The sequence below is a fragment of the Pomacea canaliculata genome, linkage group LG11, assembly GCF_003073045.1.
Source record: "Pomacea canaliculata isolate SZHN2017 linkage group LG11, ASM307304v1, whole genome shotgun sequence".
NCBI lineage: Eukaryota > Metazoa > Mollusca > Gastropoda > Architaenioglossa > Ampullariidae > Pomacea > Pomacea canaliculata.
In genome coordinates, this window is record NC_037600.1 from 8035358 (window position 1) to 8058703 (window position 23346).

At 39.1% G+C, this 23346-nt stretch overlaps 1 long non-coding RNA gene across 2 annotated transcripts; it reads right to left on the reverse strand.

Moving 5' to 3' along the window:
- Positions 1–1117: 1117 nt before the first annotated feature.
- On the reverse strand, positions 1118–21386 carry LOC112576326. Of its 2 annotated transcripts, none has more exons than XR_003101806.1 (4): positions 21091–21386; positions 10032–10275; positions 6189–6404; positions 1118–5249 (listed from the first exon to the last, which is right to left on the reverse strand). It is a non-coding gene; the product is annotated as an uncharacterized LOC112576326 (long non-coding RNA). The 2 variants fall into 2 exon arrangements; XR_003101805.1 differs by lacking the exon at positions 21091–21386 and adding an exon at positions 10910–11009.
- Between the last annotated feature and the right edge of the window lie 1960 nt (positions 21387–23346).

The following is a 23346-nucleotide window of genomic DNA, read 5'->3' on the forward strand; positions in this document are numbered from 1 at the left end:
GAAAATAAAGACACAAACAAGCACCACAAAACTAATAGAATCTGCCCACCACAAGTGAACCCCATTAAACACCTTTGGGCACAACCTAGAGGATCGGTGCATTTATACTAAGCCTGAAAAGCTACAAAAGGTCACAAATCTACATGAAAAAGAACGCTGAGATGTTAAGAAGGCCTTATAACTTTCACAGAATATCTCCTCAAACCAACTCTGTAGTACCTAGCAAGCATCTTGGATTGTTAAGGCAAAGCTGTACAGTGGGGTTTTGCACGATGGCCTGGTACACAGGAAAAATGGACACTGCAAAAATTGTGCTGCTGATAATCATCAAAAACGTTCTTACTAATAAATGAGCAAAAGGACACAGCTTCATTATAATTCTTTGTTTACAATTAGTGAACATGTCTACAGGGTCAGTATGTCTGTCCTATGCATATACGTATGCATTTTAACAATTTTAACATAGACTTGATTTCATTCTTTACTTTTTCTTATTTTATCATTACTTTAATTATTATTTTGTTATTAATTGTAGTTTCCCTACTTCCTATACCTGCTGAAAGATTCGCATGCTCATTTGCGTGCGTGCGTGCCTGTGTGTGTGTGTGCGCGCGCGCCCGCGTGTACGTGTGCAGCAAATATTGAACATGCTAATTGCTTTAGTTTTATGAAGGGAAAGGGATGTATAAAAATGTATATAGCTTCGTGCAAGTACAACCCATGGAATTATAAACCGAGTCCAGTTATTTCCAATTCCTTCGGCGACCACTTACCAGTCGGGTAGGAACCGTTTTTCGGTTTCTGGTTCCAAAGAGATTCGGTTTAACGCTTATCTGCGTGGAAGTCGAACACGTTTATTATATATATAGTCTCGATCTGCACTGAACACGCGATCACAAAATATAACTCAGCTCCATCGATCTCCTCTACACCTCCCACCCACGCTCTACCCCTAGAATAAAATAATAGAACAAACTGCAGGGAAACATTATATATAGAGGACTATTCTTCTCCCCATCTTCCCTTCCTCCCCTCCCCCCAAACAAAAAATAGCGAGACTGTAGAGACGTGTGCAAATAACGGGATGCTGTTTGGGGGACGAGGAGAATATCTGTAGTAGATACTCAGTGCCTTGGGACTGAGAACTTAAGCGAGAAGCTGAGAGTCTGCTGGACTCTAGAACACGAACGGGGGATGCCATTGAAGAGAGTTGGGGGAGGACACATCGATCTGACCAGAGTTTATGACTTTGTTAGCAAAGACAAACACCAGAGTGCACGCACGAACCCAAAGCCCTGTTTAGATTGTCGAGATGGTAGTCGAGGATCGAAGAGACTGTTGCAATAATCCTTATAAGAAAGGTTTAAAAAGAAAGTGAGAGAGAGAGAGAAAGAAAAAGCAGACACGGTCATATAAAATCAGTTTTAATCTTTTTAATATCCTGCAGATCGAAACAATGAGAAACTTTACAAAAAAGATAATGTGTACAACTCTACATAAATATTAAAGAAAGTCGTTAATAAACACACAGCGCCATCTTGCTGACAGAAACAAGGCTGGCGTGTAATAAGCTGGCTGGTCGTCTGCAAGTCCTCGTCTGTGTTGTGGACCATGACCACCACCCTACCTCCCCCCGACACACACACACACACGCACATACACTTTCCTCAGAATGCCATTCTTTAGAAATGCTGTAACCTGTAGACTGCTACATCTAATGATAACATATAAATGATGAAAATAAAAAAGCATCTGATTGGGAAGTTTTTAGGGGGAAATCTCTAGGACAATGAAAACATTCGAAATCTTCAGATTATATGATAGATGTGTGTGTGTGTGCACCATAGAGAGGTTAAAGTGGTGACAAAGAAAAAAATTTACAAGGGGACTATGAAACCATCATTGTGCAAGTACTAAACATTGTTAACTTTGGATACAGCCATTATCGAAAAAGATGCACCGTAAACAACAATATAAGCTTTCTTTCTTCTAACTGCAGTTCGCTCACATAGTCAGCCTCTAGCTGTTCACTGCCGCATCCAGTGCCACGAAGCGGTATCACGTGATCTTTCATCAGCTACACAGCCAATCCAGTTAATCAGAACATTTAATTTTTGACAGCAACCCAGCTTTTTAAAAGCTGTGTATAATGTGCTTCTGTCCCGAGAAAAGCAAAAATAAAAACTTACTAATGCTGTACACACACGGGATCCGATCATAATTATACATCATACAGTCATCAACTGATTGAGGGACAAAGTCTGAGGTCCAGGGCAGTCCTGTGGGTGTCGACTAATGAGCAAAAACGGAGATAGAAGAACTGAGGGTCTTCTGCATTTCTTTTCTAATAACTTTTATAATGTGATAAGGAGACCAAGTATTTCTTAATAAGCAGCAGTCGAGACCAGCGTAGGAGGGGGAAATGGCGGACGAATGAAAGTGATGTCAAGGGATTTGAAAGATAGATGACCAAAGAAAAACAATTATCGCAAGGGGTATGAGAACAAAATTTGGTTCTTCACCCCACTCCCTCCTCTACTGACTTTGCCCTGAAACCCAAGCAACGGTGAAACTAGTGAACTGTGAGAGTATAGTGGGTGACAAAAAAATATTTTGTTTGGCCGAGGAAAAAAAAAATACATTGAGGAGCAAATAGGCGAATTTTCTGTGAACTTCCATGGCAACTAACTTAGATGTTTAATGTTAAGTGGGTAGAGAACGGGAAGGTTGTCATAGCAATGTTAATGTGTTCAGATATGTCTCGAGTGTGTGTGTGTGTGTTCTCACTCCTTACATCAAAAAAACACGTCTTCGTATCCTAACGTAAAGATTTTCAGAGTGCTCCTTACATTTATTCCAAAAATTAGCGAGAGAAAGGATTCAAGTCCTTGGTTATGGAAAAGAAAATTTTGCTGACCATTAATCAGAAGAAGTCCTCAGATAATCTAATACGAAATCAACAACTGAAGAGGACATTTTGTTCAAAATGAAAAAAGGCAAACAATTTAATCATTTAGACATATTAAGAGACATATCTGCCGTTGAACGTATGGGTGGATTTTAATAATAATACTGTTTTAACGCAAAGTTAACTTATATGTCTATCTGTTAAATCTTTGGGATATCGACTGCGCTGAGCTCAGTACAAAATTCTACTTCATGAAATCCGAGCAAATAGCTTCTGTTCTCGAGATACACACTATAAAAATATGATTCACGAACAGATAAGAAATAAAAGGAATTGCGTGTCCCTTACAAAAAGCTCGGGTAATACTTTGTTCTAGTTCATTCACTGGCTATAACATTGACAATGCAAAGATTCCATCTTAGTATGGGATGTAATGTTTTCAACCTCTCCAGTGAATTTTGGAGACTGTATCTCGAGAACGAAATGTCTTCCTTGAGACGACCGCATGTAGAATCTTGTATTGAGCCGAGCCAAACATTTTTTTTTTGAGTGTGTGGAAGAGCTCGTCTTTCCGTGAAATCAGCAGAGCAGCAGAGCAGAAATGCGTTAATCAGTCAGTCAAGGTTTAATTTTTTGCTAAACTATCTAAACAATTGACAACCATCTCCATTTTCATTCGCAAACATGACTTGCTTTGCGCTGGTTTAGATGCATAAACACATAAATAAACTATCATGTACAACGAGGAGCAACCTACCCTGTGTTGTTTATGCAAGGATACGAGTGTCCAAACATGCAGGTTTGAAAAAAAAAAGTGTGGACAAAAAGAAAGGGAAAAAGCAACACTCAAGTCTTGCATTTCACTTGAGGTGAGGTTCAAGAAATAGCGCTACTAAGGACGCAGGTTTACAGAACTCTTAACATCAGACGCCATCTTAGAAGCGAATGTCATCGCCCTCGGTCTAAGAAACCGTCCTTAATTGCGAATGATAGAAGAAATATGTTTTGGTGCCTAAAAATCCCTTTAAAAGAGAAATTTAGGTGTTTATTATATTTTAAATGACAATAACAGTTAAAACGGGACAGACATCTTTCGACCCTCCCAAAATTTATTCGCTGAAACTAGCAAACACACGCACACGCACACAACACATGGAATGTAGACAAACATACAGGCAAGCGGACGAACGAACGAACGAACGGATAGATAGATAAATTAGAAAATAGAAAAAGAGTGAAGAAGACAAAATCCAAAATGTCGCAAGGAAAAAAAAAAATGGCGGTAGTTTATCTCAAATCGTCATTGCTGATAGCAAAGTATCAATTTTTTTTTACCAGAATTTGGTATTTAAAAACTATTTGTGCAAGTATTAAGCTTACTAGTATGATTGCTGGAAATAAAAATATTGCCTTTAATGTTACCAGAAAGGAAGAAAATGAGATGAATTTCTTGAATGTATAATGTCAGCTTCCGTTAAACAGCAAGACAAAAGCATCGGGCTTTTTCTACACACTCGTTATCATTAAGAAATATTGGGAATGGTTGTTGTTGTTGTTATTGTTGCACCAAATTAAAACATATGCTATCGTAGCCTACCCTGTTTGCGGTATCAAAGATTAACAGCAAGCAGACAAGTCAACATCCAACATTTATAAACCACTGAAAAGAGACCGAAAATAATTGTCAGCAATGTTCGCCCATTTTTTTTCTGGGGGAGGTACTAAGCAGTTTCCTTTAAAGATTTAACAGCAAATCAGTAAATTATACCATTCACTGAAAACAAATTTATACTTTCCAGTATCTGTGAAGCCTGCTCGTTGAGAAATCTTCACTAAACTGAAAACGTCCCTCAGGTAAAAAAAAAATAAATAAAAATAAAAAAAGAACTAGGTGTTCAATGTGCATCTGTTGTTGCCGTGTATACGCCATCTTGTGGACGTGACTTCTCACTGGTGGACCTGAAGTTTCTCTACTTTCCTCCCAGTGCGAAACGCATTTGGTTCACACGGAAGCCGCATATTCTCCTTGTTCTCAGGTACTCTATAATCATCTGAATGGAAACGCGGGAAAGATCACAGTTATATCTGTCCCTCTTGCGGAAGGAGGCAGCAGCAATCATGGGCTGCTCGGGCATACTGTTGGCTGCTACCTGCTTAAGGCTCCGATGTCGAGAAAGTAGTTCCAAAAAGCCGATCTTCGGTGCTGGCAACAACCGTTTCCACGGCACGGGAAATACTGTCCCCAGTAATGGCGTCTCCGGTGCCTGGGGCTGGACCCAAGAAGGATACCCGTCGCCTGGCTGCAGAACCATGAGGTATCTGACTACATCGGAAGGATTTTCTGTACAGCAGAAAAATAAGAAGAGAAGAAAATTATTAGCCAAACGATAGCACATTCCAACGAAGAGAGAACGGTTCCTAACACTTATTCAATTTTGTATAGGATTTCAGATCACGTGCGTCATGAAGTCTGGAAGTCCTCATCATGGCCATCAATTGCAATGCATTGAAAAGGCTTCTGCAAGATGTCTATAAAAGCTTACTATATTTAAAAATAGAATTCTTGAGCTCATGTAACATTGAAATATTTGTCGTTTATATTGTGTTTCCTAGGCTGCATGGAAACCAACAAAACAATTATTCCTGTCTGAAATCAGCATTATAATAGAATGTCTCCTTCAATGATTCTGGTTGTTGGACGCTTCCATTTGTTACTGGCGATGTTGTGTCATGCCCTTCTTTTCTCTCTCTCTTGTCATTTAGTGTCATCCTTAGTCTTCTCACCGAATTATTCTAGAACTACTTACTTATTGACTGAAATATTAATTTACTAAATAATTTATATCTTTCACCCTTAAATTTGAAATACTTAACTCTACATTGGCAGCTTTTGTTCTTATGAATGAGTTGTATTTAAGAAAGAACAAGCTGAGAGAATAATCGAAAATGTGAAACAAAGGCAAACAATTCTCTGTAGTAGCTTAATAATAATATTGGCGTCAGTTAAATATTTTTATTTAAATTAAAAAAAAATAAAACTAAAGGAGAAACAAAATACAAATAATCGTGAAATAAAAGATATCAGACTCAATGGAGTTTTTGTTTAAATAATAATAAATAGTGATTGAAATAAACAAGAGAAAAGAGGAAAAGACCAACAGACACACAGAAAAACCAAACATATCAAAGTAAAGGAATAAAAATAAGAAATAAAGAAGACTGAATCCTGTTGCCATCTGCAGTTTCATGTAACCGTGGTGCAATTTAAAATTATAAATACCTTCTGTCGAGTTTATGGCATCCCACAGTTCGGATGCCTGCAGGGCTGAGCTCCCCCAAGCTCTTGTGGACGAGGGACGGTTGGCAGAAGAAAACAGGAAGTGACGTCTTGTTTTGACGGCTCCGTGCAGAACACAGAGCGTCAGGCAGGTGAGAATCACGTTCAGTCTCATCGTGTCAGGTGTCTCGTCGTCCGCCTCTTACAAAGATTGGGATGCTGCTCGTGACAGTTGAGTTCAGAACAATTAGGAGTTACGAACATGCGCGCGCACTACACTCCTCCTCCCCATATACATATAATATGGACGTTCACACGAAAGAGCACAGTCTCATTTATTTCCGTCATTTTAAGTTTTAATTTTGGGACTGGTTCTGAAAGCGATAATTTAAGGAAAGAGGAAAGGGAAGACTAGCGATAAGAAAAAAGTAAGGAGTAGAGAAAGAAGAGGATGGAGTTGCACTACCCTACATAAGTTATTTCCTCTTGTCACTGAGATTTTTAGTTTCATAACATGTTGGGCCTTGGGGTATGTGTGAACATGCATGCAAGTAAAAAAAAAAATCCCTAATTTTTTGTGCGTGAACATGTCTCAAACGACTAAAAACTGTACAAAAGCAAAAATCATTTAATGGCGTGCTAATGCACTGTGTGAGGTAGGTTCTCTGTACTGGCACACCCAGCAATTGTCCATTTCATGAAGTTTTTTAAATTAAAAAAATCGACATTATAACTAAGTTGTTGCATAATCAGGAAATTGTTAGAACAGTAATTTAGTTCCGGTAAATAATTCAGAGGCTAGTCATGTCAAGAAGCACAACCTGTAACATTTTAGTTCATTTCTTCATTTTTTCAAGAAGTGCGTTTTTGTCCATTAAGATGAGAGTGCGATAAATTGCTTAAATCAGTTTATTCAATCACAGCAGCCACTCACTGGCATGTTAAAAGCAGAGAGATAGAATATTTATTCTCGAGAATGATCTTATTCCCTCATTCCTCTTAGCCAGGGGTGGGCAATTAATTTTCCCAAGGGGCCGGATGAGAAACTGGGATGGTTCTAGAGGGCCGGATGAGAAACTGGGATGGTTCTAGAGGGCCGGATGAGAAACTGGGATGGTTCTAGAGGGCCGGACTAATATAGTTAACTCAGTTTTACCCAATACTGTATGTATAGTATATTTACTGGTGGGCGGCCAGCGGGCGGGCCGGTCAGAGACAGGAGGCGGGCCGGATCCGGCCCGCGGGCCTTCGTTTGCCCAGGTCTGCTCTTAGCTGTACTGGCTCTCTGACTGGTCAGCCAGTTCAGCCAGTCGTCAAAAGGCGGTTGGCGATGGGGGCCAGGTTGGATGGATGGAGCGGCTCAAAAGGTTCAAAAGGCTCAAACACGAGCCTTTTATTTTTTTTTTGAACTGCCGTAAGCCGATGATGCATTGTAGGGTCCCCGTCCATTTCTGTTTACTCATCAACCAGTTTATGTCCAGCTCAGCGAGAGCATTCATAAAGGACACTATGAAGGACGCAGGCATGGACGGTTGTGCCAGGTCATGTGATTGAATCAGACAATTGACCTCTTGCCAGAACGGGTTCCTCGTTCCAGTCTTATGCTCTATTTAGAAAACTCTACCCAAAGTCAGCTTATCAGGAATTTATTCTCGTAAGATTGAATTCTTTTTTTCTGTTAGCTGGAAGAGTCCATGTCTCGAATCTGAATGAAAGGGTTTCAAAATGGTATTTCCCTAACCCTTCTGATCTTTTGGGCATGATATGTTAAAGACCGGGCTTTTAGAGTCGGATTTCTTTTATGAGGGCGGTGTCCATGGGCTGCCTTCCATTCTTCCAGCCCTCTAAGAGGTAAGCTGCCCATTCAATTTTCGGAGCCAATTTTTTATGAGAACGGTGTCCATGCGTTTACTATCGCTTCTCTCAACCTTCTAAGAGGTCAAATATCCATTGAATATCTGCTTTGACTGAAGGAAAGTAGGCTGCGCCATACGGATTCCGAACCGGCGACTGTGCACGTCTCCGCCGTCACATCTCAGTGTTGTAGTCACTTGGTTGTTCCCTTCCCTAGGTTTACTCCAAGGGTCGGAAAGTCAGGGGGTAGATAAAAAACAAGCAGATGGGTTAAGACAAACTGGACGATTAAACGACCAGTCGGCAAGCAGGCAGTGGACATGAACTTACAGTACAGAAGAAAAATATATTTGTGATGAAGTCAGAGATTATTTCCCCAAGACCCATAGACAAAATATTAGCCCCAGGCTTAGAAGAAAATGTCAATGAACAAGTTCAGAAGAAGAAAATGTTGGTCTCAAGACAGAACAATATGAGATTTCTGCCCGTGGCAAATAGGTTGTAAAGAGGAGACAATATTTATGCTATAAAAAAGAGATTGACAAAGAAAAAATTGTGCCTGATAAAGGAAGCAGGCAAGTAGAAAAGACAGAAGATAGAAAGATAGAACATATCAGTGCGCAAGTCAAGGAGGCGGTCCAGGGGACTCATGGGAGACAGGAAGACTATTTTGGGTTCAGGACAGAAAATATTTGCTCAAGACAGAAAGACAGAAAATATTTGAGCTCAGGAAAGAAGGCAGGAAAGAGAATATATATGTAGAGAGAGAGAACAGTATCAGTTCAGTGCTCACATCCTCCACTCCTTCCTAGCCGCCGAGAAAATTTCGCAACACAGTGGCGTCCGAGGTCGACTTCTCTAAATTTAGTGATCAATCCTTTCTCCACAGAATCCTGACCATGCATTTTGATGAAAATAACCGAGGACGTTTAGAGATAATATCGATAACCTATGAAGATGAGGAAGATTATTATGAAGATATGAAGATATTATGAAGATGAGGAAGAAGAATCGGTATTAGAAAAGCACACACGCCACCTCGTAAACTTCCTCCTTCCATCTTTCCTTCCTCCCACGCAAGACTTCGCCTCGACAAACAAGGAATGGACGGCATTGTGCAAGCAGGGATGGGTCGCCATAAATGGAGAAAATAACTTGCGCTTTTACAGTAAAATAATCTTCAGCTCTCTAGTTACTAAGGGGCAGTTATTTTCAAAAAAAATCCTCCACCGATAATTATCCGGATGAATAAATTGTTTCATCTGATTATCAAGACTCCCCGCATGCGAGAAAACTCGAGTGTCTTGTTGTCTGAAGACTCGCTAAAAGATTGATAAAAGATTACAAAAACAATGCAGACATGGAGAATGGGCCACCATTAAAGTTATTCTGAGAACGTGCAAAGTAATCTGAAAAAAAATCTCGGGGCAATATTCCCTGCTCATCATTGCTGCACAATTCTAGTTTATTTTGCCAACCTCCGAGTTATTTTATTTTTGGAACAAATTGTTTTTCTTTTTTTTCTATTATATGCAGAAGATATAGTTATTATTTTTTCACAAAGGAGATGAAAAAATATATATATATATATACAAGATTTATTACGGAAGATATAAAAGAAAAAAAGATCAAACATAAAATCATTTTTCTATATGAATTTTGTGTTTATGGTATGTACATAAAGGTAATAAACGTTTATAAATGTTTATTGTAATTACAGTTTCTGAAAAATGTCTTGATAAAAAGATTTTAAGTACTTCGTCCCTGAAAATATATTTTCAATTACCAAAATTAAAAATGATGTCCCATCCGTAAAGACAATGTGCATTGAAACGATTTTCAGTTTCAAATACAAAACATTAACATTTATCCGAGACATTTCAGCGTTCGTTTAAAATTATTAAACATTATTTGATTTTGAAAACTCTGGAAAAACAAAGAATTTTATTTTGTAAAAGCGATCAAAAAAGTTGTTTTGTATTTCTTTCTTACCTGGTGCGTTGATCACACTGTCATCTTACACTCCGTACTGGCAGATGTGGTCAGAAGAACCTCGGTGGGGGAAAGTCCGTTAGATGTTGAGACTAACGCCAACTCCAGCGACGGCAGTGAGCAGAACAAGTGGAAACAAAAGTCGCACACGTTGCTTGTGGCAGCGAAGTCTCGGACGCGCATACGTCACAGCTGGTGTTCACACGTAACCTTGCCCTAACGGTCTGTGAGTGTTTATGGTGGTCTAGGAAGAAATGAAAAATGATAGGTGTATATATACAGCCATATACGTCAACAATTTGCGCGTGCGCATGCGCTTTGAGGGTTGACCGTTAAATAGTCAAGTGACGTGAAAGTGCAGGACTCACAGAGCTCGTCAAAACAAAGGAGCGGAGCAATGATCTTGTAACAAAGTTGAGACTGAGAAATGATTATGCTTGAGTTGTATGTAGACAAAGAAAGAAAAAATAAAAGAAAGAAGAAAATGAATGACTAAAAGAAGGAAAGAAATGGAGAAAGCAATGAACAAACTAACGAATGATGGAGCAAAAGAAAAAAAAATAAGGAAAGAAAGGAGCGAACGAACGATCAAATTGAAAGAAATAAAGAAATGAAAAAAAAATGAATTAAAGAACGAACAAAATAAATCAAAGAAAAAAAATTAAACCCAAAACCAATCCACTTACAAACTGTTCAGCTTCAGATAGATTCAACGCGTGTTATTTGTGTAACACTCATAAAACGAGATTACAGATGGAACGAAATACCTAACCCTACCTTCCCCCTTACATACCCCCTGTCCCCCCTGTCCACCGGGTTGTGACAAATGTGTCCCCCACGGAAACTACATCTAAGAACCAAGATACCTGCTGCCGTACATCTTAACGGTCAGCTGCCAAGACACGAAAGCAGAAGACGCACCGAGTCGACACCCGGCTCTCGCCAATCCTCCACTTGCACATGACACTAGCGGAGTTCTGCAAGGGAGGTGCAACATAGAAAGAAGAAAAATGAGGACGACATGTAGGATGACGGGACGGGCTGCTGTCCACCTTTACAGGAGATCGATCTCGCAGCGTGGGCGTTGATCAGGACGCTGAGTATGAATGGGCGGCGCGCGCAGCCTGGCGTGCAGCTGGATGATGACGTTACAAACATCTTTCTGTCTCTTCTCCCTTCGCTTCATCTCAGCTCGTCGAGGCCTCGTTGGAGCGTAAATCACAGGTTATTTTTAGCCTGACAAGAGACCGCGGGGACGGAAATAACTTTAAGACAGAGTGGGGTGGGGTTTGGGGGGCTGTGTAGATTGTATGCTAGGTAGCTGAAGATGAAGTAAAGAGGAAACTTTCTTTGTTCTTCCTACCATTTCTCTTTTTAATTCACTGTACCTCTAGTTGTTTTATCTGTTTTTTTCACTTCAAATCCTTCAGAAACATTTAATCATACATGCACACATACGCATACACATACAAAAGCTTACACGCGCGTGCACACACACTCCCAAGAGAGAGAAACTGAATCAGAGATGCACGTGCATGCTCGTGGGTGACTGCTTTGATAGAAACAGGAAATAAAAAGGCTTGCTCATGCAGAAACACTCCGACGTCGATTAAAAAAAAAAAGGTCTTCGTTTCAAATCTCCGATCAGGACATGCTAACATCAGATAACTGTCTTTTGACACAACATTTCCCCTCCCACTCTGTCTCTTCTTCCCATCCTCTCTCCGTGCATCATGTAATCTAACATCACCCAGGGAGCTTAGTGTACGACAGCCGCCCCCGTCATGCCAACAGACGAATCAATTCTCAAGAGTTTTAAATCTTTTAAATATTTCAACAGTCGTGATCCCTTGTTGAAGCTTGTGCAAACATCACGATGACTTGGCTTGTTGGTTAGTTGATTTAGTAGAAAAGGGCTTCTACCTTGAGGGAATTTCGCACTATAGGGGAAGAGGGAGAGGGGGGAGGACACCGGAGTAGTTAGAGAAACCCCCAGACGCCCAGCCCCACGAACGGGTATCACATGCAAAGAGGGTACCGAGACGGGATCTGAACACAGGGCCCCTCGCTGCAGTGGTGACAAGGAGTGTTTTATCCACTGCGCTACTGAGCGCTCCTGCGCGATGAGCTTCATTCATTCTTCGAAAGGAATAACTGACAGACTTTTTTACGTACTTCATGACTCTACATGCATAAACTCCCGGTAAATAAAAGCAAATATTTCACCCTTTTTGTACAGTAATTTCACCGTTCTGTCTCTTTTTGTGTCTTTGTAGAAGACCTGCAGATTTTTCTTTTTGACTCGAAATGTAGAAAATCATCCAGTTTTGTTTACCCTGCTTTTTCTATCCTATCACAGTATTAAATAAAGAATGATCGTTGTACTTTTATTTATCTTTAACTCAAATCCAAAATTAATCCTAATCCTAAACTTTCAGCGAAACAAATACAATATTGTGATTGGAGGAAAATAATTTTTATCAAAATTCAAACATGACCTAAACAGTTGTAAGTTATACTATTACCCTATAAAAATGATCAAACATTTGGTTTATTTAGTCATTGACCAAAGCAAGCCTCGAGCAGCAGACTTTTTGCTGTAGTTTCGAGCTCAGCAGTCACGTGACTTCACACTTTGTCTCACCATCATTGACGAGGTATAAAGTTTGATATTAAAAATAAGTTAATGGAACCCAAATGACGGTTGTCGGAGAAACCTCAGGTATTAAAGGTCATAAAAGTGTGAAAGCATAGCAATAATGAAAAGTTAAAAAGCAAAGGGAAACTTTTTGCTGTGCACGCAAGTGTCTTGATTATGTACACGCACGTGTCTTCCTTCACCACATCAATCCTGCCGGCAGCACTCCCACTCCCACATACATCCGTTCGTTACTCAGCATTTTGCCTGTCCCTCATTTGCCCACCTAATCCCTTTCCATCTTCTTTACCTTTGTCTTCTTTCTTTCTTTCTTTCTTTCTTTCTTTCTTTCTTTCTTTCTTTCTTTCTTTCTTTCTTTCTTCCTTTCTTTCTTTCTTTCTTTCTTTCTTTCTTTCTTTCTGTTCTTTCTTTCTTTTAAATCTCTCTCTCTCTGTGTCCAACGTCCATCGTCCTTGTTAACAAGTTGCACACTCTTTAAAAAGTCATTTACAATTTTCCATCAAACGCCTACCTAACGCTGTACATAAATAAAATCGGAAATGTAATGTCACCTTATCTAATGCGGCAGATGGCCGCTGATTGGTCTCTCTGTGTTTTTCTTGTCTCAAATGACCTCTGCATTATTGACATGGCCGCCGACTCATTGTATTAACTGCTGACGTCACTGGAAAAACGGACAGGCAATGCGGAAATAAAACCTGAGCTTTTCTGTTGACTGACCTATCTGTCAGCTATATCTGTTTCTCTATGTGGATAGAAAAAATGAGAAAGACAGATCGATTTTAGATAGAACAAAATAAGAAACCTGTTTACGTTTTGAGCAGAAAATTAGAGCGTTTGAAAAAGTTTGCTTATTACTGCATTTTGTGTGTGTGTGTGTGTGTGGGGGGGAGAGATGACTAACACAGATTCCGTTGCCAAACCGACCTTTCCTTACATTCTCTAAGAACTAAGACTGCAGGAGGAGACCTGATCATAAACACTCAAGAAATAGCAAGTAAACCCTCGGCGCTTTCGGGTGGAATCCTCATACCTTCGTCAGTGACTGTAGCTGAGAAGACAAATCGTTTGACAAAAATTTTAGTCTGCGACCTTCGTCAAACATGGACAAGTAGTCGCATTGAACCAAGCACTGAACCAGCCCTGGGTGTGTCTGTGCAGACGCGAATATATGCGGGTAGGTATATATATATATGCATGTATATATGTTTTGATACAAGCATGTGTGTAGGTATATGTCTCCATACATGTATGTACGTATATGTGTGTATGTTTATGGATGTATGTGTATGTATGCGTGTGTATATCTATGTAAATGTATGTTTGCGCGTATGGATATATATTTATATTTATGTGTATATATTCAGAGCGACATGGTAGACGGATGCTTAAGCACTCTTGTACATACATTGCCACGATCCAATCCCAAACTTTTATCAACTTTGATAATATTTTCACTGCCCTCCCCACCATCACCACCCCCATTTCCACACGCACAACAAATTCCGCACATCATTAGTCAGAAACTCCGCGCGTGATCAGCCAGTTATCTTCCATCTCTCATGTCATTATGCAACTATTCGCTTCAAAACTGCCAGTACTTGCTGTTCTTCTGCTTTCTGGTCCTCTCTCTCTAGTTTTTTTTCTCCCCCTTTCAAGATGTAATTATTTAGACCCGCCTGTAAAACCGGAAGTCCAAAGCGCCGGTAAAGCCGTTCAGCCCACCCGACTTGAACAAGAGAATGCCATGCAGATACTGCCTTTTCTTTCCTGTCGGCACAAATCGCTCTTCATTATTCTCGCCAATCGAGAAAGACGCGAAGTAGGCGCTACACGAGACCCGAGTCGATATCGACAAACGATGGCGCTGTCGTCTGCTGCATTCTGTCCTATTAGACAGGCTGACAGGGACCTGCTCGCCCAACGTGGCCCCTGCGGCAGCGCGCAGGTCCGACTAGCGGATGTTGCACGGAACAGCCTGTCAACAGGAAGACAATTGAAAACTAAAGCTTGGAGATAGAAGATGGAAAAATCTGGAAGCTGGAATGCTGTGAAAGATTAAAATTACGCTGAATAAGCTAGAAAATAAATATAAATTGTCAGTAATTGCTGGATGGTCTTCAGAATCCAGATTTAAGTGCCATGGGTTACATAATGAAATAGTTCGCTTTATAACAGAATACTCATCAATAATAGCACTTGCATTGTCTGAATATGTCAGTTATAGTTCTTCTGGACATCATTTTGTAACCTTTTGTTTGAGGAGTCTTTGTGCCTAGGAGAATCCACCCACAAAGTAGTACATCTGGAGTGCGCTGTAAGCTATGGCTGTCAATAACACCACTTCTTTTATTGTTATTTTTATTAATTTTGTTCTGTTGGTCGACTGTTCTTTGCACTACACTGTGGATGCCTTCTTCTTTAAAGTCATTCTTAACGGGCAAAGTGCGGCAGTCAAACCTCCTACGTGCCCCAAACTTCCACCGCATTGACAGATCTCTTATTAAACTAATTTGGACCAAAGTTTAATGACCCAAAAGTTACACGCAATTTCGCCATATTTGGTCATATGCGAGGTGGTTCTAGAAGTGCCAGGCTTAGAAAAGCCTTAGAATGTCAACATTTTTCTCGTTTTCTACAAAATGTATTTTCGTCAACGAAATCTCAATAAAATGTTCAATCGTATCGTTTTTCCGTTGCTGGAGAAGAGCATGTCTAGAAGCAGACGGACCGAGCAGCATTATGCGACGTCACGAGTGGCCCAACAGGAATTGCCTGTGCGCACCGCATTCCTCCATCAAGTCGTGTGCCAGCGGGGGCGGGAAGCAAACGTCTTTTCTGAGTGACGTATCGAAGTGTGGCGGATGGCGGTTCTCCGGAAGGCCCTTACATATGTCGCCTCACACTCCTGAGGGCCCCGATGCACGAGTCTTCGTATGTCATTCTACTGTTACGTTAGTCTCCGTCTTATTTAAGATAAACACAATTTAAAGACACAAAGACGTAAGGAGCATTATGAATTAAAAATATAAACCAATTAACCAATTAATTAATGAACTAACTTAAGAAGGTGTGAGAGTGTTCATATGTCCTTCTACATGAGGCCTGTCATGTTAAGGTTCGTGCAGCTCGGCTCTAGACCATGTAGGATGTTCCTGCAAAATGCACCCTGTTCTGCTTACATGGAGGATAGGGGTGGTAGTGACGGGTGGGGAATAAAGGAAGGGACGAAGCAAAGAAACTCATGTTGTTGTCGACATGAAGGAACGTAAGCACATTATCTAGCTTAGGTACTTGAAAACAAAATTTAAGGCTTGAAAGACACCGGTAAACCTGGTGTAATTAAAAGACCGGTGGCCTGGAAGATGAAAGGAGATTAAAACCCCATAAAACCAAGAGGGTTCAATCTACACCCACCTGGGGAAGATGTTAACTGTGTCCATAAGCTTCATATGCCTTTCCTGAATGGATTTTTATTTTGATGCCAATTTTAGAAGTTATTTTAATGATGTTACTCCTGGGAAAGATGCCAGTTTTTTTTTTTTAGATATGCTTTAAATGCTTTTCGTGAATTGATTTCCATTTGGATTCTAATGTTAGGCGTTATTTTTGTAATGTGCAGAGTGTGCTTTCTATAAAGAAAAACGGAAAAATAGCTGTTTGTTTGATGTTATTTCGGGAAAAACTTCCTCACAAGGAAACTATTATCTTATACTCACGACACCGTGCATTTGCTCTTAAAGAACTTTTACTGCTTTGATAATCTAGGGTCATACGGTGTATTACAGTTTTAAGATGTCATACATCAGTCTTGAGCAAGGAATGAATGATAAGCAAATATTTCCTTGCTGGCAATAAAAATGACACAGACAAAGGAGTCATCGTGGTATGTCCTTAGGAAATTAGAGTGTGGAAATGAGTTCAACAAGGACAAAATACAGGTGCGATTCCATTCAAAACCATTTCGACAGACCCACATTTTCAGTCTCTCTCACTCACACACAGACGCCTCCGGTGGCGAAACAGTACCTGTCACCAATACAGTGACTGGTTGGCTGTCTGGGGTTCAGCTCTCGTCTCGGGCACGCTGTTTTTTTTCTGACAAATATTTTTAAACTGTCGTCAGTTGTAGAAAATGTTTACGATTTCGGCTCACCAGTTTACACCTTTTAAAATATATACTGGGAAATAGCTACAATGACAAAAGAAAAAAAATCATGCTTTTTTAAGAATAAAACTATATATGAGACTGTACCAGAGGAATTATGCAATAAAAAAATATCAAGGCGAAATACAAACGTAGCTATTTGTAATCATTCGCTATTTTATTGCAACAGAAATAACTGAATCCAGTCCCAATTAATTTCAAGGTCTGAAAGTCCGAAAAAGGGGAAGAATTCAACAAGGATGAAGTCAGAGGGAAGAGTGCAATAAAGAGACCACATTTCCACTCCACAGCGAGGAACGACCAGACACAACCTTTTGAATCAATGGGAGCATATCAGACATCAAGCATCTCCCAGAATAGACACGTCTGCTCCTAAGAGGCAATTGCGGCGCCACTGAGGGGAGGGGGATACACAGGCCCTTCATCGACTTAGATTGCTTCCCCTTTTGGTGAAAAATCGAAAGAGGCAGAGACTTTGTTTGGGGCCAAGTGTCAAGCCAGGGAGGACCCAGAAGCGGTGATTTGCGCCTTCACCTTGATGCAATCATTCAATTTAGCCCAGCTATTTCTTCCTGACTTGTCACCCTTTGCGGGGGCGTTAATCAACGTTTCTTCTACCAAATGCCCTATCCAAGCTCTCGGAAATCAGAACTCTATAGACACTTTTAGATGCTTGCTGTGAGTTCGGAAGCAGAACATCATCCATGACTGCACGTTAGTGTCCTCCCTTTTAGTACATGTCTGTCGTTGGCATAAAAATGGGAGACAAAGCGCGCGCGGACACACCCACTCACTCACCCACACACACAATATCTCTCTATATATATATCAATATCAGCCTCTAGTTAGTATACATTTTCTCACCCTCTGTTAACTAGATTTTACAAGAAATGACTAATCAAATATACCCCCAAACTTTGATAGCACCTTCTGATTCTCAACTAAGGTGATTACTATTTTTGTATTAAGAGATTTTTTTTTTTAAATGCGCGTGACATGTTTTGCAGCTTCAGTCTTGGTAGTCATGTGACTATGTGAAGCAGCCTCCACATACTACATCATATAATGATAAGCCAAAAAACTTGATATCCTTCATACTAAACAATCTCAAATATCTATAAAAGGCTAAGTACAATACACAACAAGACAATTAAATAGGATGAAACTCTATGCCGACTAGTCGCTCGCAACCTAAACCTAACATGGGTGAGATATACATATAGCAACTAGGCCGATAAGCATTCTGATTTATTGGAACTGCACGTGGGAAGAGGTAGTTTATGACAGGTAAGTAGCTGCTTCTCAAGGTAACACTAGCATTTAGAGATAGGTCTACGAACTGGACGGTAGAAAAAAAAAACAGCTGACAGACTTAACGGACAGACTGAATGATCAAAGAAACCACCGACTAGGACAGGCCTAGCTGGTCAGTCTATCACCAGCAGAGGCAAAATTTGTAACCAGGCGTTGGCGGGGAGACAAAACAGAAAGTTATCTATCATCAACTATTTTTACCTGGCGGAAACCTTTAATATAATGAGGATATATTTCGTTTAATCATAGGAGCGCGTGTATTGAGGAATAATGACTGACTAGAAAAATTATTGTCGCAGAATTAACAATTCCTGATACCACATTTCTAAAGTTTTATGCAGCAGGGATCTCTTAGGGATCTAAGCAAGGTATGCGACAAGGGTCACCGTTCGTGTTGTTGTCCACATGGACGTGTAACTGACGGAAGTCAGGCAAGGAAGGCCGTCGTCTTCACTGACTTCATCGTCTTCGTGGTGCTCGTCGTCTTGGCAATCTTTGCTGTCTTTGTTGTCATCGTTATTATCGTTGTTGTTTAGTTTTTTCCTACAGCAACATCCATCAAGTTGCATCTAGATACCTTCAGAGGGGTCATGACTTATTGTGCCATTGCGCCGGGCAGACAAGCGAGAGCAAATACAAAAGTGCTCTCCCTTTCTAATCGCTCTAGTCTTCACCTATCGTTTAATTAACAGTTAATTATCTCGATAATAAATGTGTTAATTGGAAGTTAGCTTTTTCACTCAGAATGGTCAAGTCAAAAAAAAGGACAAGGGAAAAAGCAAGAAAATTAACTTTAGTAGATCTTTAAGTAAAGTATTATGCATTGAAAAGACTCGGAACTCGTCTTCACCGATACAAAGTAATGGCATTTTATTTCGACAGAAAATACAGTTGTGAGATATGTCAAATATTTATATGACTGAAACATATCTTCTATGTTATCTGCATTACTTCGAAACAACTTGTACATATTTTTTTAACTGAAATGAAAGTTAACATAAGGAGTAAATCTGAATATTAAAGTATCAACATTAGAAAGTGCTGAACATGTAAAGAATGCAAACGTAACTAAATGGGGCATTCCAAGTTTTCTTTTTTTCCCTTCTACTACCTAACCCTAACCCTTCTTTCAACAAAGAAAAACAGCTCTCATTTCTTTCTCAGTTTTCTCAGTTTTCTCAGTTCCAGCAACAGTCATTTTTCTACTTTAATAAATTCCTAACTGCAAAAGGACTAAGTACATGTATAGAATTATATATATATAAACTAAGAAAATTATTAAGCGTTTTGTTTATATATATATATTGTTCTTGAAAATTACTGAAGGAAATTTAGCTAGAGTAATTAGATATTGAGTGATAATGTTACAATTGTAATTTTTTAAATGCCAAAAAGTAGAAAAAATTTTTTTTTTAATGTAAGTGGTAACAAAAGTTATACTTAACAACAGAGGCATTGCGTCCAGCAACAGATAAGAGCAACAGTTGTTTTACTGTGTAGCATGATTATCATATAATTAAATTTGGAGTAAGTCGACCATGGAGCACTGATTCAGTCAGTTCTATCAAGTGCCATGACTCATTAGTAAAATTTTCCTAACTTGGGAAGGGGAAACTATGAGGTTAAATTAACCCAACAGGCAAATTAATAACTCCAGATTCGTGAGACATTCGTGATTAAATTAATGTAAATTAATTAATGCAGAAACATAACAACACAAAGGGAATTTTTGAATTGAGATTCTACTGCGCATATGTTAATTTGCCAGAAGTTAAGCGAAATATACAACTAAAAAGAGAAACATTTTTAAAATCGAAAAAGAAGTCAAGACTTTGGAGAACCGAATTTATTTATTCTGAAATTATTATTATACAAACAAAAATTATTAACTGTCGTTTTAACAATCAACAATGACACTGAAAAAAAGGCAAACCATGCGATGCTAAGTTCAGTTGTCATGGCGTCTGCTACTCTCCGATTGTGTATTCAATTAAAAAAATGTACCAAACAATTGTGTATCTTTGCATCTGTCCAATTATTTGTTAGGTCTGGTAAGATTAGGTTTTCTTTATGTTGAATCAAATCAGTAACATTCGCTACTATAATACGGTGAAGAAGGTTACCGGGAGGAAGTCAGTCTGATAAATTAGCGGGGGATAAGATAACTTACTTAGCCCAACCCTAAGTCCATAAATACCGGGTATATAAATTTCGCCGATTTACCCACCTCGGTATGGTAAAAGGTTGCTTGATAAATACTAGCCCACGTGCATTACAGCTCCAATGTGCGGTTTATAAGAGAAAAATAAAAGTAGGTCGTTTTGAGTCAATGACATTTTTTTAATAAATCCAATAAAGCTTATAATGTTCAGATTAGGTAAAAAAAAAACCTGTTTATTACATGATAAGTAAATTTATTCGTTGTTACAACTTTGATAGGTCAAACACAACTAATCAAATTCAGATCACCCTTCGGGTTCAAACAAAAAACTGTTTTAATTAAAACGTTGTTAATTTTCATATTCCAGGAAAAATTGTCTTGACGAAGTATGTCGACTTTTAAAAACACAGTACAGTATCTGTGGTCATCAGTGCCACCCTTCTCTTATCTTTGTTTACAGGGGGTAAAAAAATGAATAAGCCAATTAGCCCTCTATTCTTGCTATACGTATAAAACAGAGGGAAAGCCTTACTTTTGTCTTTCTACAAAACACAAATACTAAAAAGCAAACAATGCGGTGTACATCGGAGAAAAACAGAAAGAAAAAAATTCAAAGACGAACAAAAGGAAAAAAAGATCAAAGCAGAAACTTTCCTACATTTTTTTTTTTTTGGTCTGTTTAGACTAAACTATTGGCATTATTCACGAGAGCCAAAGTAAGTTTCAAAAGTCTTCAAAGAACTGGTGATAAACATACCTTGGTCTGGCTTAATCCTCGAGATGAGTTTTTGAAAGTCTGTGGCAAGCTCGCTCTCTAGCGCGGGAGGTCTTGATAGTTTCCATTCTTTATTTGACTGCAAGGCGTCCACCGATCTTCATCTTCGCTGCCGGAGCCGTTGCGGGGGCGGCTCATAATTTGTAGCCCGGTGACCACAGCTTTGAGGCCCTCCTCAAGAAACGCACCTCCACCCCGTGTACGGTGTAGACCTCTACAGTGGGCAGGGCAACGTACCTAATAACAACTTGGCAACAATCTTATAGAAATGTTTGATACGATGTGTTGTAAAATTCACATTCAGTGGTTGGACATGTTCATCGAGTGACTGACCTTTATAATTCTTCATACATGTATGAACATTGGTAGCGGATCTGATCGGTATGTACTCTTTGTCTAATGAGGTTTTTTTAAATATTAAACTCTCATTATGAACGAATTTTATGCTGGACTGTGTTCCGATTGTATGAATTTTTGTGTACCGTATTTGTGAATGGTGAAAGATAAGTGCGCCTGGACATGCGTGAGTTTGTATGTTCATCATTTGTCCTCTTTTATGCTATACACCGGAGTTAATTAAATTTGAATGACTTGCTCCGTATTTGTGCTGCACTGATGTATGCAATAATAATTTTTTCTCACCCATTACTAGAGATTGATTATGCATTTTCTGATGACAGAAAGTAAACATCTTAGAATCTTTTCCCTTAACGCAAATGGTCTTGGAGATTTTAGGAAAAGAAATCTTTGACTTTTCGAGGATGCAGAAATTCTTTGAAACATTAATGTACATAAATACACAAAATTCCAGTTGGGTCATGAATTCATTGTTTCCGCTAATATAACTGACAAAAATGTAGTCCGTATTCTAGCTAATTATTCTGTTAACAATAATTTGAATACATGGCGGTAGTGGTGTTGGTGGTGTGGAAACCAGATGGGATCAGGATCTCCCCGCTTTACATTGTTAAGCCATAAATTTGGAATAAAATTAATAGAGAAATTGCTGAGAAAGTCAGACCTTGGATTCTTTTTTAAAAAAAGAGATGGGTAAAAATCTAGCATTTATCTTAAGCATGAAAATGTGTTACATTTAAAGGTGTTGAAACTATAGCACCTAACTTAACTGAAACTGACATTGATAAAAAAAATTTCGAAAATTTAGAAAACAACCAAATGACAGCTGGTTTCCATAAATATGATAATATGAACCGATATTTGAACTTGTTTTCAAGTTTATTTTTCTATTGTTTTTCTTTAATTAGTGAGATGATGATAATGTATGAGTGCTGAATATTGTTCACCCATTAGATTTTTAACAACACTTGAATGAAATATGTTATTATCATACAATGGCTGACAGGAGGCGCTACAAAGAACAATAAGATCTGGGTTGTTGCTTGTTGGTCTTATTTCGTGTTAGTGTAAACAAAATGTTGTTAATGCTTCAGGCAAACTAACAGAATGAAGTTTAAAGCTATGCTCTTTTGGCATTTTCAAGTTAACATTTGTGACTTTCGAAATATTTCATTATTTCATTAGTTTATTCTTCTCTGTATAGATCGAGTTCTATTACTGATAAGATGGAGGAGTCTGATAGGTCGGTGATATTTATTTCCTACAATATTATTTAGTCTTAGACAAAACACCAGATGAGTCTTTGACCTCGGTTAAAAGTGATGTTACATGATCCAGCCACCCATCCACCCAGACAACAGAATATCCATAGATCTCTTCCCTCCTTCAACTACCTGTGTTTGTCTCCTTTCTGTCATTTCTGAAAGAAGTTCTGTGTTATTTTGTCTTGTTACCTAACTGCACAAATACTCGACATTACATTTTCTTTTCTTCTCGGCTGTAAAAGTTTGTTTACCACAGGTCTTGCATCTTGGTCTTGCATTCTGAACCGGACTGCAGAAGTACATATCTCTTTTCTACGATGCGTATCTGGATGGCTGGCCACAAATTTAAAACAGTAGCGAATAGGTTTGTCCCAAGGTATGTGAAGGAAGTATGAACATACTTTGTGACTCCGAGTTCTAGAAATGTCTCAGGTGTTTTTGTTTCTTTTCAATCGTTTCTTTCGTCTGTATTTTGTATCTGCAATTGTTTTTCTCTCTATTGGACATCAAAGCACTTTCTTCGCCCCTTTTTACTTCACGTCTTCCCGTTGTATAGTGCCCGTTGTTGCACATCTACTCTCCCCATTTACAAGCCGGGATTATTTTCTTTTTGAAA